The following is a 17,267-nucleotide window of genomic DNA, read 5'->3' on the forward strand; positions in this document are numbered from 1 at the left end:
AGCAAATGGAGAACAAAAAAAAGCAGGGGTTGCAATCCTAGTCTCTGATAAAACAGACTTTAAACCATCAAAGATCAAAAGAGACAAAGAAGGCCATTACATACTGGTAAAGGGACCAATTCAACAGGAAGAGCTAACTATCCTAAATATATATGCATCCAATACAGGAGCACCCAGATTCATAAAGCAAGTCCTTAGAGACTTACAAAGAGACTTAGACTCCCATACAATAATAATGGGAGACTTCAACACTCCACTGTCAACATTAGACAGATCAACGAGACAGAAAGTTAACAAGGATATCCAGGAATTGAACTCATCTCTGCAGCAAGCAGACCTAATAGACATCTATAGAACTCTCCACCCCAAATCAACAGAATATACATTCTTCTCAGCACCACATCACACTTATTCCAATATTGACCACATAATTGGAAGTAAAGCACTCCTCAGCAAATGTACAAGAACAGAAATTATAACAAACTGTCTCTCAGACCACAGTGCAATCAAACTAGAACTCAGGACTAAGAAACTCAATCCAAACCGCTCAACTACATGGAAACTGAACAACCTGCTCCTGAATGACTACTGGGTACATAACGAAATGAAAGCAGAAATAAAGATGTTCTTTGAAACCAATGAGAACAAAGATACAACATACCAGAATCTCTGGGACACATTTAAAGCAGTGTGTAGAGGGAAATTTATAGCACTAAATGCCCACAAGAGAAAGCAGGAAAGATCTAAAATGACACTCTAACATCACAATTAAAAGAACTAGAGAGGCAAGAGCAAACACATTCAAAAGCTAGCAGAAGGCAAGAAATAACTAAGATCAGAGCAGAACTGAAGGAGATAGAGACACAAAAAACCCTCCAAAAAATCAGTGAATCCAGGAGTTGGTTTTTTTGAAAAGATCAACAAATTGACAGACCGCTAGCAAGACTAATAAAGAAGAAAAGAGAGAGAATCAAATAGACGCAATAAAAAATGATAAAGGGGATATCACCACCGACCCCACAGAAATACAAACTACCACCAGAGAATACTATAACACCTCTACGCAAATCAACTAGAAAATCTTGAAGAAATGGATAATTTCTGGACACTTACACTCTTCCAAGACTAACCCAGGAAGAAGTTGAATCCTGAATAGTCCAATAGCAGGCTCTGAAATTGAGGCAATAATTAATAGCCTACCAACCAAAAAAGTCCAGGACCAGATGGATTCACAGCTGAATTCTACCAGAGGTACAGGAGGAGCTGGTACCATTCCTTCTGAAACTATTCCAATTAATAGAAAGAGGGAATCCTCCCTAACTCATTTTATGAGGCCAACATCATCCTGATACCAAAGCCTGGCAGAGACACAACAAAAAAAGAGAATTTTAGACCAATATCCCTGATGAACATCAATGCAAAATTCTCAATAAAATACTGGCAAACTGGATTCAGCAGCACATCAAAAAGCTTATCCACCATGATCAAGTGGGCTTCATCCTGGGATGCAAGGCTGGTTCAACATTCGCAAATCAATAAACGTAATCCAGCATATAAACAGAACCAAAGACAAGAACCACATGATTATCTCAATAGATGCAGAAAAGGCTTTTGACAAAATTCAACAGCCCTTCATGCTAAAAACGCTCAATAAATTCAGTATTGATGGAACGTACCTCAAAATAATAAGAGCTATTTTGACAAACCCACAGGTAATATCATACTGAATGGGCAAAAACTGGAAAATTCCCTTTGAAAACTGGCACAAAAGGGATGCCCTCTCTCACCACTCCTATTCAACATAGTGTTGGAAGTTCTGGCTAGGGCAATCAGGCAAGAGAAAGAAATCAAGGGTATTCAGTTAGGAAAAGAAGAAGTCAAATTGTCCCTGTTTGCAGATGACATGATTGTATATTTAGAAAACCCCATTGTCTCAGCCCAAAATCTCCTTAAGCTGATAAGCAACTTCAGCAAAGTCTCCGGATACAAAATTAATGTGCAAAAATCACAAGCATTCTTATACACCAGTAACAGACAAACAGAGAGACAAATCATGAATGAACTTCCATTCACAATTGCCTCAAAGAGAATAAAATACCTAGGAATACAACTTACAAGGGATGTAAAGACCTCTTCAAGGAGAACTACAAACCACTGCTCAGTGAAATCAAAGAGGACACAAACAAATGGAAGAACATACCATGCTCATGGATAGGAAGAATCAATATCGTGAAAATGGCCATACTGCCCAAGGTTTTATAGATTCAATGCCATCCCCATCAAGCTACCAATGACTTTCTTCACAGAATTGGAAAAAACTGCTTTAAAGTTCATATGGAACCAAAAAAGAGCCCGCATTGCCAAGACAATCCTAAGTCAAAAGGACAAAGCTGGAGGCGTCACGCTACCTGACTTCAAACTATACTACAAGGCTACAGTAACCAAAACAGCATGGTACTGGTACCACAACAGAGATATAGACCAATGGAACAGAACAGAGTCCTCAGAAATAATACCACACATCTACAGCCATCTGATCTTTGACAAATCTGAGAGAAACAAGAAATGGGGAAAGGATTCCCTATTAATAAATGGTGCTGGGAAAATTGGCTAGCCATAAGCAGAAAGCTGAAACTGGATCCTTTCCTTACTCCTTATATGAAAATTAATTCAAGATGGATTAGAGACTTAAATGTTAGACCTAATACCATAAAAACTCTAGAAGAAAACCTAGGTAATACCATTCAGGACATGGGCATGGGCAAGGACTTCATGTCTAAAACACCAAAAGCAACGGCAGTAAAAGCCAAAATTGACAAATGGGATCTAATTAAACTAAGGAGCTTCTGCACAGCAAAAGAAACTACCATCAGTGTAAACAGGCAACCTACAGAATGGGAGAACATTTTTGCAATCTACTCATCTGACAAAGGGCTGATATCCAGAATCTACAAAGAACTCAAACAAATTTACAAGAACAAAACAAACAACCCCATCAAAAAGTGGGCAAAGGATGTGAACAGACATTTCTCAAAAGAAGACATTCATACAGCCAACAGACACATGAAAAAATGCTCATCATCACTCGCCATCAGAGAAATGTAAATCAAAACCACAATGAGATACCGTCTCACACCAGTTAGAATGGCAATCATTAAAAAGTCAGGAAACAACAGGTGTTGGAGAGGATGTGGAGAAATAGGAACACTTTTACACTGTTGGTGGGATTGTAAACTATTTCAACTATTATGGTAAACAGTATGGCAATTCCTCAAGGGTCTAGAACTAGATGTACCATATGACCCAGCCATCCCACTACTGGGTATATACCTAAAGGATTATAAATCATGCTGCTATAAAGACACATGCACACGTATGTTTATTGTGGCACTATTCACAATAGTAAAGACTTGGAATCAACCCAAATGTCCATCTGTGACAGACTGGATTAAGAAAATGTGGCACATATACACCATGGAATACTATGCAGCCATAAAAAAGGATGAGTTTGCGTCCTTTGTAGGGACATGGATGCAGCTGGAAACCATCATTCTTAGCAAACTATCACAAGAAGAGAAAATCAAACACCGCATGTTCTCACTCATAGGTGGGAACTGAACAATGAGATCACTTGGACTCGGGAAGGGGAACATCACACACTGGGGCCTATCATGGGGAGGGGAGAGGGGGGAGGGATTGCAATGGGAGTTATACCTGATATAAATGATGAATTGATGGGTGCTGATGAGTTGATGGGTGCAGCACAGCAACATGGCACAAGTATACATATGTAACAAACCTGCACGTTATGCACATGTACCCTAGAACTTAAAGTATAATAAAAAAAAATTTTAAAAATTAAAAAAAATAAAATAAAATAAAATAAAATTTATGGGAAACCACAAAAGACCCACAATAGCCAAACTATCCTGAGCAAAAAGAACAAAACTAGGAATATCACCTGAGTTCAAATCATACTACAGGGCTATAGTAACCAAAAGAGTATGGTACTGGCATACAAACAGTGCATATAGCAATGGAACAGAATAGAGAACCCAGAAGCAAATTCATACATTTACAGTGAACTCATTTTCAACACAAGTGGCAAGAACATACATTTGGGAAAGGGCAGTCTCATCAATAAATGGTGCTGGGAAAACTGAGTTCCCATATGCAGAAGACTGAAACTAGACCCTTCTCTCTCATTATACACAAAAATCAAGTCAACGTGAATTAAAGACTTAAGTCTAATACCTCAAACTATGAAACTGCTGGGAAAAAAAAAACACCAAGGAAACTTTCCAAGACATTTGACTGGGCAAATATTTCTTGATTAATACTCCATAAGCGCAAGCAGCCAAAGCAAAAGTGGACATACGGGATCACATCAAACTAAAAAGCTTCTGCACAGCAAAGGAAACCATCAACAAAGTGAAGAGACAACCCACAGAATAAGAGAAAGTGTTTGCGAACTATCCATCTGACAATGATTAACAACCAGAATATATAAGGAGTTCAGACAACTATATACAAAATAATCCAATAATGCAAATATAAAATACGAAAAAGATTTGAATAGACTTTTCTCACAAGAAGACACACAAATCATAAACTGGTATATGAAAAAGTGCTCGATATCATTGATCATCAGAGAAATGCAAATCAAAATTACATTGAGATATCATCCAACCCCCATTAAAATGACTTGCATCCAAAAGACAAGCAATAATGGATGATGTTAAGGATATGGAGAAAAGAGAATCTTGGTACACTGTTGGTGGAAATGTAAATGAGCATAGGTACTATGGAGAACAGCCAGGAGGTTCTTCAGAAAACTAAAAACAGATCTACCATATGGTTCAGCAATGTGACTGCTAGATACATACCCAAAACAAAGGAAATCAGTTTATTGAAGATATATATGCACTTTCATGTTTATTGCAGCACAAGTTATAATAGCTAAGATTTGGTAGCAACCTAAGTGTCCATTAACAGAAGAATGGATAAAGAAAATATGGCCCGTATATCCAATGGAGTACTATTCAGCCATAAAAAAGAATGAGGTTCTTTCATTTGTAACAACAGACCAGGCACCGAAAGACAAACTTGTCACATATTTCTGGGAGCTAAAAATTAAAACAATTGAGCCCACAGAGATAGAGAGTAGAATGACAGTTACCAGAGGTTGGGAAGGGTAATTGGGGAGTAGGAGCTGGGGAAGTGGGGATGGTTAAAGAGTACAAAATGATAGCTAGAAAGCATGAATAAGATCTAGTACTTGATCACCCAACAGCGTGACTAGTCAAAAATAATTTAATTGCATATTTTAAAATGACTAAAAGAGTGTAGTTGGATTGTTTGTAATACAAAGCATAAATGCTTGAGGTGATGGATACTCCATTTGCCTTTATGTGATTATTAGGCATTATATGCCTATATCAAAATATCTCATGTACTCCGTAAATATATATACTTACTATGTATCCAAAAATATTAAAATAAAAAGTTTAAAAATATACCTAATAACAAATAATAAAGAGATAAATAACCCAATTAAAAAGTGATGTACATACCACCATTTCAGTATTAGAGTATTCTGAATTTGACTATATATTTATTTTTACCAGTAAGTTTTATTGTTTCATATAATTTTATTTTATCATCTAGTATCCTTTTATTTCCACTCCAAGAGCTTTCTTTAGCATTTCTTCTAAGTCTTGTGATGATGACCCCCCTCAGTTTTCCTTTGTCTGGTTATGTCATTATCCCTCCTTCATTTTTGAAAGACAGCTTTTGTGGATATACTGTTTTTATTTGGCAGGTGTTTTTCTCTTAGCATTTTGAATCTATTATTCCATTCCCTCCTGGCTTACAAGGTTTTTGTTGAGAAATCCACTGATTGTCTTTTGGATGTTCACTTACATGGGACAAGGCTCTTTTCTTTCACTACTTTCAAGATCGCTCTTTGTCTTTCACTTTTAACAATTTGGTTATAGTATGTCTTAGAGCATTGTTGGAAGCCTTTATGCTGCTCGAATCTGAATGTCCCTATGCCTCCCACAATTTGGAAACTTTTCTGCTATTATTTCTTTATATTAGCTTTTGTCCTCTTACTCTGTCTTTCTTCTCTGGGAATTCCTAATTCATATGTTTGTACACGTGTTGTTGTCCCATTGGTTCCTCATACTTTCATCACTCTTTTTCAGTCTTTTTCTTGTTTTTGTTCCTCTAGGTCGGTAATTTTAAATTACCTGTCATCATGTGCACCAATTCTTTTTCTGTATGATTGAGTCTGCTGTTGAAGCCCTGTATTGAATTTTTCACTTCTGTCTTCGTACTTTTCAGCTATAGGATATCTGTTTAGTCCTTTTTTTTTTTTTTTTTTTACGGAATATAATATTTAAACTAAATTAGTTTTTTAATGAATTGTTTTCCTAATTCTATTTTGTGGTTTATTTGTGTTTTCTACATCTCACTGGACTTATTGAAAATGATTATTTTGAATTATTTTTCCCTGCGCTGGCAGGACTGCTCTGAGAGAGCATCCAAGAGGAACTGGAACTAAGTGGCAGCTCCCTTTTAGGATCCTCCACCAAGACAAGTGACTGTCACCTGAGGCATTAGTGTGCATGACTTCTTCCAGGCCCCTTTGTAGATGTTTTTGATAGCAGGAGGATGGAGCCGTTTCCAAGTCTGGAGCTGGGACCATCATTGGCAAGTCTGTCATGTGGGCTTGATTCTGCCCTCTCAAAATGGCCTTCTTAGGTCTTGGGTGTCACTAGTGTTCACAACCCCCTACTTGAGTCCCAAAGTTTCAACTATGGCACTTTTTTTTCTTGGATAGCTAGAAAATTATTATTGCTGTGGGGGTATATGTCTGAGGGACTGCCTATTCTCTCATGTAGGGTATTGAAGAACAAGAATAGGACAATATAACAAGAATAGAACAAGAGAAAATATTTAAAGACTTTAAGAAGAAAGATTAAAAATTCCCAAATTTTGTGAAAGACATGAAGCTTAGTGAACTCTAAATACAATAAATTTGAAGGAAACAATACTTGGAAACATCATAGCAAAGCTGCTAAAAACCAAAAATTATACTTTATTTAAAATCGGGTGAAGTGTTAGGGAGACAGCATAATGTCCTATATGAACATAATTAAGAAAGATGAGTCAGTAGTGGAAGGTAGTGTTTAAGTACATGGGCTTTAGAGTCTCCCTCTATCAACCACTGCTGCTTGTTAATTTTATGAGTTTGAGTCCATTTATTTTCTTTGAGCATCCTTTTATTTCTTTATACAATTGTGATAATACAGAAAATAAAACTACTTGTATGGCTGATATACAAATTAAATAATATATGCAAAACTCTTACCAAACACTTAGTAGTAGCTAAATAAGTAATAGCTATTGTTACTTTTCTTTTTCTGAGTGTCTTTTGGCTAGCTTGTACCTCTTCTAAATCCTAACCATTGTAAATAATTTTTCTTTCTCATAATGCCTTTATCTGGGTTTGATATCAGTGTTCAAGGGCCTTCTACAAGAGTTGAGGTGCTTTCCTGTTTTCTGTGGTCCAATTTTTATAACATAGACCTCAACAGAGTTTTAAAGGTTTATTACATTTTATATTTAAATGTATTTGGGCCTGGTAATGTGTGTGTGTGTGAACGTGTGTGTGTGTGTGTGTGTGTTTATATAAATTTCTAACCATATATCTGATATCTTTATTTATAATTGTCGAATCAGAGTTTCTAGTTCTTCTCAGGCAAGTTATATTTTTCTACAAAATTGTTGATACTATCTCACTTGTAAAATAACTTGAATATTTAAGTCAAATTAGCATGAAGTATTTCACAGTATTCAGTAATCACTTTAAATGTCCAAATAGATTTGTTTTTTTCTTTTTCATTGTGTTTATTTATATCTTCTTTTTTTATTCAACTTTATTAGTCATTAAAAAAAAGCAACATTTAATTTTGTTGACTGTCTTTACATTTTTGTTTTTCATTTCCCTTATGCTCGGTGTTATTGTTGTGTTTCAGCTTTCACATTTTTTGGTTTTACTTTTTTGTAACTTTTCTAACTTCTTGATAGTTTTAGTCTTGTCTTTTCTTTTTAGCATATTAACTTAAAGTTGTACTTTGCTCCCTAAAACTGTTTAGCTGCATCGCATGAGTTTTGGTATGTAGTCATGTATCTTGTAATGACAGGGATACGTTCTGAGAAATACATTGTTAGGTGATTTCATCATTGTGTGGGCCTCACAGAGTGTACTTGGATAAACGTGGATGGTATGGCCTATTATACACCTATGCTGTATGGTATAGTCTTTTGCTCCTAAGTTATAATTAATACAGTGAATGGAGCTTGAAAGATTGGAAGTTGCTCTGAGCAAGTTAGTGAGTGAGTGGTTAATGAATGTGAAGGCCTAGGACATTACTGTATGCTACTGTAGACTTTATAAACACTGTACACTTAGGCTACACTAAATTTATAAAAGTTTTATATTTTTTCAATAATAAATTAACCCTAGCTTACTGTCAAGTGTTTTACTTTATAAACATGTTTTTTAACTTTTTGAATTTTTGGTAATAACACTTAGCCTGAAGCTCACATACGTTGTATAGCTGTACAAAATATTTTTTCCATACATCTGTATTCTATATTTTTTCCATTTAATTTTTTTCTTTTTTTACTTTTTAAACTTTGCTAAAAACTAACAAAAATGTGCACATTAGCTAAGGTCTACACAGGGTCAGGATCATCAATATCACTGTCCTCCACCTCTACATCTTGTCCCACTGGAAGGTCTTCTGGCATAATAACATGCATGGAGCTGTCATCTCCTATAACAATGCCTTCTTCTGGAATATTCCCTGAAGGACCTACTTGATGCTTTTTACAGTTGTCTCAGGTTTTATCAGTTCTGGAAAAGATTCATCATCATTTCAGATATTGCCTTTTTGTCTTTATTTTTTCATTTTCAAATACTTATTAGCAATGTGTGAGAGTTTTTTATTTTGTCCTTTATATCTCCTAATCTTTTTTAAAAAATATTTTCTATCTCTGTTTTGTGTTGGGTAAATTCCTTGGAATTACCTTTCAGTTCAGTAATCCGTCCTTTAGCACCATTTAATATGATGCATTCTCACTTCAGGTATTAATTTTAATGACAATTTTATTTCTATAAATCTCTGTATTTTTATCAAATCTGCCTTTTTCATAGTTTCTTTTTTTTTTATTTTGGCCCTTAGATTAGTTCCCTGATACTATGCCCTATTTTAAACTTAATGCTTATATTTCATTTACAGATTTTCATCTGCTGACTCATTTATGGATGAACTTTTCTTTGGGTTTGATATTTTTGATATATGAACTCTTTTTCACTGGTCTTTGCTTTCTCTGTGAGACTCCCACATGACCTGAGTTGTTGAAGGTGTCCTGCTAAAGTGGATTTGTTTCTTCTAGGTATTCCAGATATATTAGTAGGTTACCATTCTCAGTGATTACAGTTATTGCAAACTTTATTTGTACCCCTAAATTTCTCAAGTTATTACTGAGTTGGATAATTCCCATAGGGGCTTGTGGTAGAATCATAGTAATGCCAAATACCCTAGCTCTATCTTCTTGATTTCTAAATTCCTTTCCTATAAAACATTTTAAAACTTTTATGTATATGGTGTTTATGTATTCACACAGAAATGTTTCTATAGGACCTTTATATTTTAATAGAAACATTTCTGTGTGAATATAGCCTGACATTTTAAAGAAAACTCTTTCCTATTTCTTTGACTTGAATGCCTTTCCTATACCTTTATATTTTAATAAAAACATTTCTATGTGAATATAGCCTGGCATTTTAAAGGAAACTCATTCCTATTCCTTTGACTTGAATGCCTTTTCTCCAAGGCATTTCTGGCTAACTCCCTCCTTCATTTCTTTTGGATCTTCACTTGAATGTGATCTTTCCATAATTTCCTTGCTGGTCCCCCTACCTAAAATTTCAACCTCAACTCCCAATCCCATCATTTACTTTCCCCTTTCCCTGCTTTATTTTAATTCCTTAGCACAGATAATTGTCTGTCATCCTATATATTGATTATCAGGGATCCACAACAAATATAATCCCCATGAGATCAGAAATTTCCATCTATTTTGTTCATTTCTAAATCACCACCACTTGGGACAATGCCTGTCACAGTAAGTACTGAATAAACATTTTAGAATAAATGAGTGAAGTATCCAGTGGTTGTATATTGTGTGCCTTGTCCTGAACTTGGTGGTGATGACACAAAAGAAAGAAAATAAACCAGATTCTAGCCCTCATGAAGACAATGGTCTTGTAGGGAACATAGGCTATTAAAATCACAGTGTATCACGTGTGATTGACAAAGGGTATGAATTCAAATGAACTCTTGATGAGCTTATTGGTACCAAGTAGCTATTCCCTGAGAAGTATGGGGATAGGGTGATTATTTTTGATCTGCTGTGCATCTCATACTTGTTCTATCTGAATATTGACCAAATAATACACATACACACATGTATGTACACAGAAAAGATAATGATTTAGACAGAAAACAATCTTAATGAGGGAGCTGACGTAAGTTTGACCAAATTAGTAAGAATACTGAAAGCAACTAAGTATGAAAATAGAATTTCCAGTGAAGTATTTTTGGTACCAGGTTTTTCTTGCAGCGTTGGTAGCCCCTGTCTGATGAGCACAAAATGCAAAGAATTGGCCTAACTGTACATTCTGCTGCCTTGTAATTGTACCTAAAAAGCAAGAACACATTTGCGTTTTATACTTCTGCAAGTAGTACATAGAAAAGGATATGCTGTTACTTTATTATAGTAAATAATAAGGTTCATGGCTATATTTACAAAGGTTGAGTTTTCAGCATGTGAAATGATGTGAAGAATGTTAAATCTCTAATATGTGTTTAATGTACACTTCAGTTGATTTTTCTCCAACTATAATAGTAGCAATTATTTTATTTATATGAGGGGAAGGCTACGTCACCTAAGGGAAAAGCTAATAGATTTCTTGGCAGTTTTTGTATCATGTTGAAATCTTTTTCCATTTCTAACTGCTGTGAAATTCTCGCTACTCTGTCTTACACATTTATTTTTTAATTTATTACCCTACTTACTTTTCTTCTGCATTTAATCCCTTATTTCATCTGTGTTTTCCTACCTAAAATGTACTATCCTGGTTACTTGATGAAGTTATAACTTGATCTTGGTGCAGACACTGACTGGCCAAGGTAAAGGAACTAATTGATATTGAGCCCCTTCTCCTAAATGCCATAAATAATGCTAATTGCTACTTGTATGCATATAATCCCATTAAGTCACCATAAAAACATAAAATTTTATGTAATATAAAAATATAATATATATTTTTATATTTTTATGTAATATAAAAATATTATATTATGTAAAATCCCCTTATTTTAAATATGATTAAGCTGAATATTAGAGATGGTATGTAAGTTTACCTAGGACATATACCTAGTAAGCTTTACTTCAAACCCAAAACTTCCAATTGAAAGTGGTTGCTGTTGTTGTGATTCCATTGCTTTTTCTAGATATTATACCTTCATCCTACCTATAATTGCTTTTGAAGTTTTTCTACCTTGCCTTTGATTGAATGGAATTTACACTACAAGATTTTCTACATCATCAAGGCTTCCACAGAGTTGAAATGAAAACACCTTAATTTAGGGGTAGCTGTTAGCTGCCTACTTTTATAGTCTCTTTTGATTGAAAGCTCCTGCTCTAAATTTACTGCTTATATTTTTGAACTCATATTTGTCTTCTGACAAATACTATTAAGTATTGACTGTGTGTCAGGCACTAAACTAGACCCTGGGTAGAGAGTAGTGAATAAAGTAGTGTGGCCTCTATGGAGTATACAATCTAGTGGGAAAGAAAGAGATAATAAACACATAAGCCAATAATCACACCAATAATTTAAACTGTCATATATGCCGTGAAAGAATAAAATAGTGGAGGTATCTGTCTCAGGAACTATAGTTAAAGGAAGTTTTTTAGAGAAAGTATAAGAACCACATAATTGGTTAGGAACTGCGGAACTCTTTCAATGAACTCTGTGTATCAGCTTCTCCCATACTGAGTGTCTGTTAACAGGTAGGATTTGGATGACTCACTCTTGTCCACTGTGGGGCCAAACTAACCAGGCTTTCTAACCTGGTGTTACCATTTGAGACTCAAATTCTCATATTTTAAGTTTGTACTGATTAAGAGGAAAACTAGGTAGAAAAAGTACAAGAAAATAGATTAGAAGATTAGTCCTTTAAATATTGGAAATAACTTGTTTACAAATGAGATTCCTTAATTTTTTATGCAGTATGAATTTTCTTAATAATCAATAATGCAGGCTAACACAATTCATGCAACATTCCTTTAGTCAATATTTAAGGCATATTTACTACATATCATGTACTGTGCTAAGTAAAAACTACAGATGTAATGGTGAATAAGACACAAATGCTTGTCCCCAAGTTTACAGCCTTATGTAAAAGACAATTACGGTGCAATAAAATGATTATTATGACAGGATTAGACACAGGATATCAGATTCTGGAAGAGATAATATCTAAACTAAGACCCCAAGGATGTATACAAGCAGGCCAGTAAATTTTTCATATTTTCCGAGAATAAATCATTGATTTCAATAGCCATAACTTCAAGTTGAGAATATTTTGGAAATATAATTTTTAATATTTTCTAACTTTTAGGTTCTTAAATACATTTTTTAATTAGCTCTTAAACTTTTATTTTAAAAGTTAAGTTTAAATAAAGTCTTAAAAACCCAACAACTGTTTTCTCTAGAATATGCTGTGAAGTGTGGATTATAGGACAAATAGTATTATCAACACTTAGTGTATTGTAGATCAGGTTTCTACTTGAGAGTTCAAATTCATCATGTTTGTACATGAAATTTGATATTAAATTGTTTCATTTTAAAGTGGTAGCCATTAATACTAGAAAATTCAAATTTGGCGGTTTTTGTAAATAAGCTTTAGTTTTTCATGGATTTTGTAGCTTTATTACAGCTGATCTGACCTAAGGTCTAGACAGATCAACTGTGCCCTTGGGTTAACGGTGTTTATCATATGATTTCCTTTTCCTTCCTTATTGCACTTTATCTGTTTTCAGTTCACAGTGTTGATAAATAGATAACTGTGCTCCTCATACTTCCTCTTTCTTGTAGGCAGATAGCTTTTCAAAATGAAGGGCCAGACCTAGCTCAATAATTTACAAAATAAGCATAAGTTTTTCAAATTCTTACTTGACAATTTATAGTTCTTACTCTTCATAGGACTTTCTATTGAGAGAAACTGCAGAAGCCAGCCACCTCAATTTTCAAAAGTAAAATTGGCTTTATTGAGGAGAAAAGTGTACATTTTATAATAACTGTATAATAATGACACAACATCCTGCTCTGTAGTGGGTCGAGGAGAACTAAATACATATTAAATAAAATAAAATTATTTTGGATTACATAGTCTTCTCTAAAAATATCAAATTTAAATGTAAAGCATGTAAAATAGTCCTGTGGATGCTTCCTCAGTCATGGGTGAAATTCTTTTTGTTTAAATTTAGGTTTAGAGCTCTTTTATGGAGTCACTGTACCCCCAGGCCCAGGTGAGACACTTTTTAGTACTCTAAGTGAATTAGCTAGTAGATTTATTAATGGCTTAAGGAGCATCTCCAGCCAGTCCCAACTAGTATGAAGGGAAAATGAAATATTTCTGTATTCTGTAACATAGAATTGGACCTATCCCACTGGAGAACACAGATATGCCATTCACGAAGTAAAAAGACCTTAAAAATAAAAAAAATAGTGAAAAAAACCCGAACACTCTATAGTATATCTGCATCTGGAATACTGCTAATAGTAACTTCACCCAAGGTGACTGAAACAACTCTAGCAAGTACATGATCTGTGTGGGAATCTGAAGACACACCACTTAACAACTCAAGATCTATGCTGTCCTTTAAATCAAAACACAAATAAGGACTAGAACAATATCAGTATGCATCCATTTCTGTCTTCCCAGCCATAAGGAAAAAACTGACTAACATTTTTTTAACTTAGAGTTGCAAACCTCATATATAAGGCTCTGGTCATCAGCAGGATCTTCTTAGAATACATAAAAAGGTAATAAGTGCGTACATGTGATTGCTAAGACCATCACACAGCACCTTGGTCCAATTCCAGTTGAGTAATTGCATTCATTTTGTCCTTATTTTCCTTTTCCTGATTGTTTCAGTTAAATGTGGAAAAATGATCCTTCATTTTTCACCCAGAGAAGTTCGGCAGTATTGCTGCATGTATTATTTAGAGTCTACTGCCTTCCTTTTCGGTCATAGGAATGGGGCTTAAAAGTGCTGGTTAGAATTGTTATTGTGGCTATTACTATTGTTGCAGTGTTTCCTGATTCAGAAATGTTCTGTGAACATTGAGCACATGACTGACTTTTGGATGAGCTGCTGGACTGTAGGGTGATGTCTTGAACAAGCCTCCTTTATCTCCTTACTCCCTGCCTAGCTTAGTCCGTTTGCTTAGACATGCTTTCCCTTTTCATACAACTGTGATAGCACTAATAGTTCCCTTTTATCAAATGCTTACTCCATGGCTGGCACTGTGCTAGTTCCTTTATATGGCTATAACATATAACCTGCATAGATGACCTCATAGGGTGAGTAACACGATCACCATTTTACAGACAGAAAATTTAAATTGCATAGGATCCCAAAACTAAAGACAGGGAGCTGGAATTTGATTCCAAGTTTGTCTGATGGCAAAAGCTAAGCACTTAACTACCACCCTACCTCATAACTCTACTGGTTCCCAGAACTCTGAGCCCCAGTCTATGGATCATTGATCACACAAATAGCTTCTTAGCTTCTCTTACTGTTTGTCACTACTTCACACAGGCTGACCACACTGACCTCAACGTTGGAATCATCCTGCAGCACTGGTCTCAGAAGGGCAATGCTGATCATGTTTACAGGCCACCAGGAAACTGAACTGCCATTGAGAGAATCTCTATGCTGAATCATTTTTTCTGCATAACAAAAGTGGTTTGCTCTGTCTTCTTTTCTTTCCCTGGTGGTGTTGTCATAACAGTGTCTTTTAGCAGGATTAACCAGTAACTAACTTATTTGCTTTGGTTTCCAATAAATAACTGCAGCCTGTTAATAATTGTGCATGTGTTTTATGTGGCCTCAGATACACTGAGACAATCCTACACATCTGCATTCCAGATTGGAATCACTATTCCTTCATACTCAATCTCCTATTATGTAACTGTCCATTAACAAAAAATAGATCACACAAGGAAAAAACTTAAATATTTGATTTGCTAGTGCATTAGTAAGTGACACTAATACACATGACTTTTTATTGTTACCTAAAGATAAGTGTTTGCTCAGAAATATAAAAGAATAAACCTAGTGTATGTTTTCTTGCTTTCAAATATACCAAATCTGTCACAAATGCCTTGTGTATTGTGTTTACATCATTACGTGAGCTCTGTCTAGACATTTTTTAGTGTTTTTAAATTGTTAGCTCAGTGAGGGTAAGGTGTGTCCTAGTTTATCTTTTAGCACGTTGCAATGCCAAACACAGCACCGTGAAGGTAGTATATGCTCACTGAATGTTATTGAATTAGTGAATAAGTTAGGCTGTACTAGATTGAAGAGATTTGCAGTCCTAAATTATTCTTGCCATCATTTCACTCTGCATAATAAGAAGTTTTACTAAGATGATTAAAAATGTGTTATTGAATTACTTGTGTAGATTCCAAAGCAGTGGGATAAAAGACCCTGGCTATGCCACTTGAGGAAGCAGTGAGGGTGTTTCTCACTGTAGGCACAGTTAGTGGGTTTTATTTGTGACTGAATTTATTTCTGTTAGGAAGGTTACATTTATGAATTCCATATAGCATTTTATAACTTTTTCCTTTTACCCTACCCTGCCTACTGTTATCTTTTCCTGTTATAAAAGTAATGCTTACCTGTAATCCCAGCACTTTGGGAGGCCGAGACGGGCGGATCACGAGGTCAGGAGATCGAGACCATCCTGGCTAACACGGTGAAACCCCATCTCTACTAAAAAAAAAAAAATACAAAAAACTAGCCGGGCGAGGTGGCGGGCGCCTGTAGTCTCAGCTACTCGGGAGGCTGAGGCAGGAGAATGGCGTAAACCTGGGAGGCGGAGCTTGCAGTGAGCTGAGATCCGGCCACTGCACTCCAGCCTGGGTGACAGAGCAAGACTCCGTCTCAAAAAAAAAAAAGTAATGCTTATTGTAGAGAATTTAACTATATACGAAAGTAAAAGGAAAAAATCACCCAAAGTCCTATTATCCAGATATAATCACTCTTAATACTGTGTTTTGTTCTTTGCTTTTTCTTATTCATGTAATTTCATATTATTCATGTAATTGGCACCACATGTTTAGATAATATTTTAGCATCGTAATACTATAAATTTGCATTTTTCCATAAAATTTAAAATATTCTTTAAAGTACTTTGTTAAATTTTGCCAAATATTCCTTTATATAGATGTGCTATGCTTTCTTTAATTATTCTTCTATTAGATATTTAGGTTGCTTATAGTTTTTTACTATCATAAAAATTATCTTTTTTACATAAATTTCTGTTGGTTTTCTGTTATGTTTGATTCCTGGGACTAAAAGTACGGAGTAAAAATATTGAACTTTGAGTTCTTGATACATAGTAGTCATTGGGTTTCTAGGAACCCTTTTGTAATCCACATTTCCATCAGAAGTATATGAAGATGCTATTTTATTGAACCATCATCAAAATTATTACCTCTATATACTTTTAAGCAAGTATTATAAATTAGACTTACTGACTATAATGTGTTGCTGTCATCAGCTGTGCTCAGAAGAACTATATAAATTAAACATGTCAGTTTGCTTTCAAAAAGAATTTTTTTTTTGAGATGGAGCCTTGCTCTTGCCTCCCAGGCTTGAGTGCAATAGCATAATCTCGTGTCACTGCAACCTCTGCCCCCAGGGTTCAAGCGATTCTCCTGCCTCAGCCTCCTGAGTAGCTGGAATTACAGGCTGGGGTTACAGCCCACCACCACACTCAGCTAATTTTTGCATTTTTAGTAGAGATGAGGTTTCACCATGCTGGCCAGGCTTGTCTCAAACTCCTGACCTCAGGTGATCAGCCCACCTCAGCCTCCCATAGTGCTGGGATT

General features: G+C 35.2%; 1 protein-coding gene and 1 pseudogene across 16 annotated transcripts in view; one reads left to right on the forward strand and one right to left on the reverse strand.

The window, feature by feature from the left end:
• The window catches only part of LOC117078269, a 42,326-nt pseudogene extending 27,287 nt beyond the window's left edge, over positions 1–15,039 (reverse strand).
• The window catches only part of ZBTB20 (zinc finger and BTB domain containing 20), an 845,365-nt gene that overhangs the window by 235,568 nt on the left and 592,530 nt on the right, over positions 1–17,267 (forward strand). For 2 of the 16 annotated variants that reach the window (XM_033211201.1, XM_033211200.1), the window contains exon 3: positions 13,633–13,674. The exons of the other annotated variants lie outside the window; for them this stretch is intronic. The gene's annotated coding sequence lies outside the window, so the exon portion shown is untranslated. The remainder of the gene's footprint in view (positions 1–13,632; positions 13,675–17,267) is intronic. 16 annotated transcript variants of the gene reach the window in all.

This window comes from Trachypithecus francoisi, unplaced genomic scaffold (genome assembly GCF_009764315.1).
Source record: "Trachypithecus francoisi isolate TF-2019V2 unplaced genomic scaffold, Tfra_2.0 Lachesis_group0, whole genome shotgun sequence".
NCBI lineage: Eukaryota > Metazoa > Chordata > Mammalia > Primates > Cercopithecidae > Trachypithecus > Trachypithecus francoisi.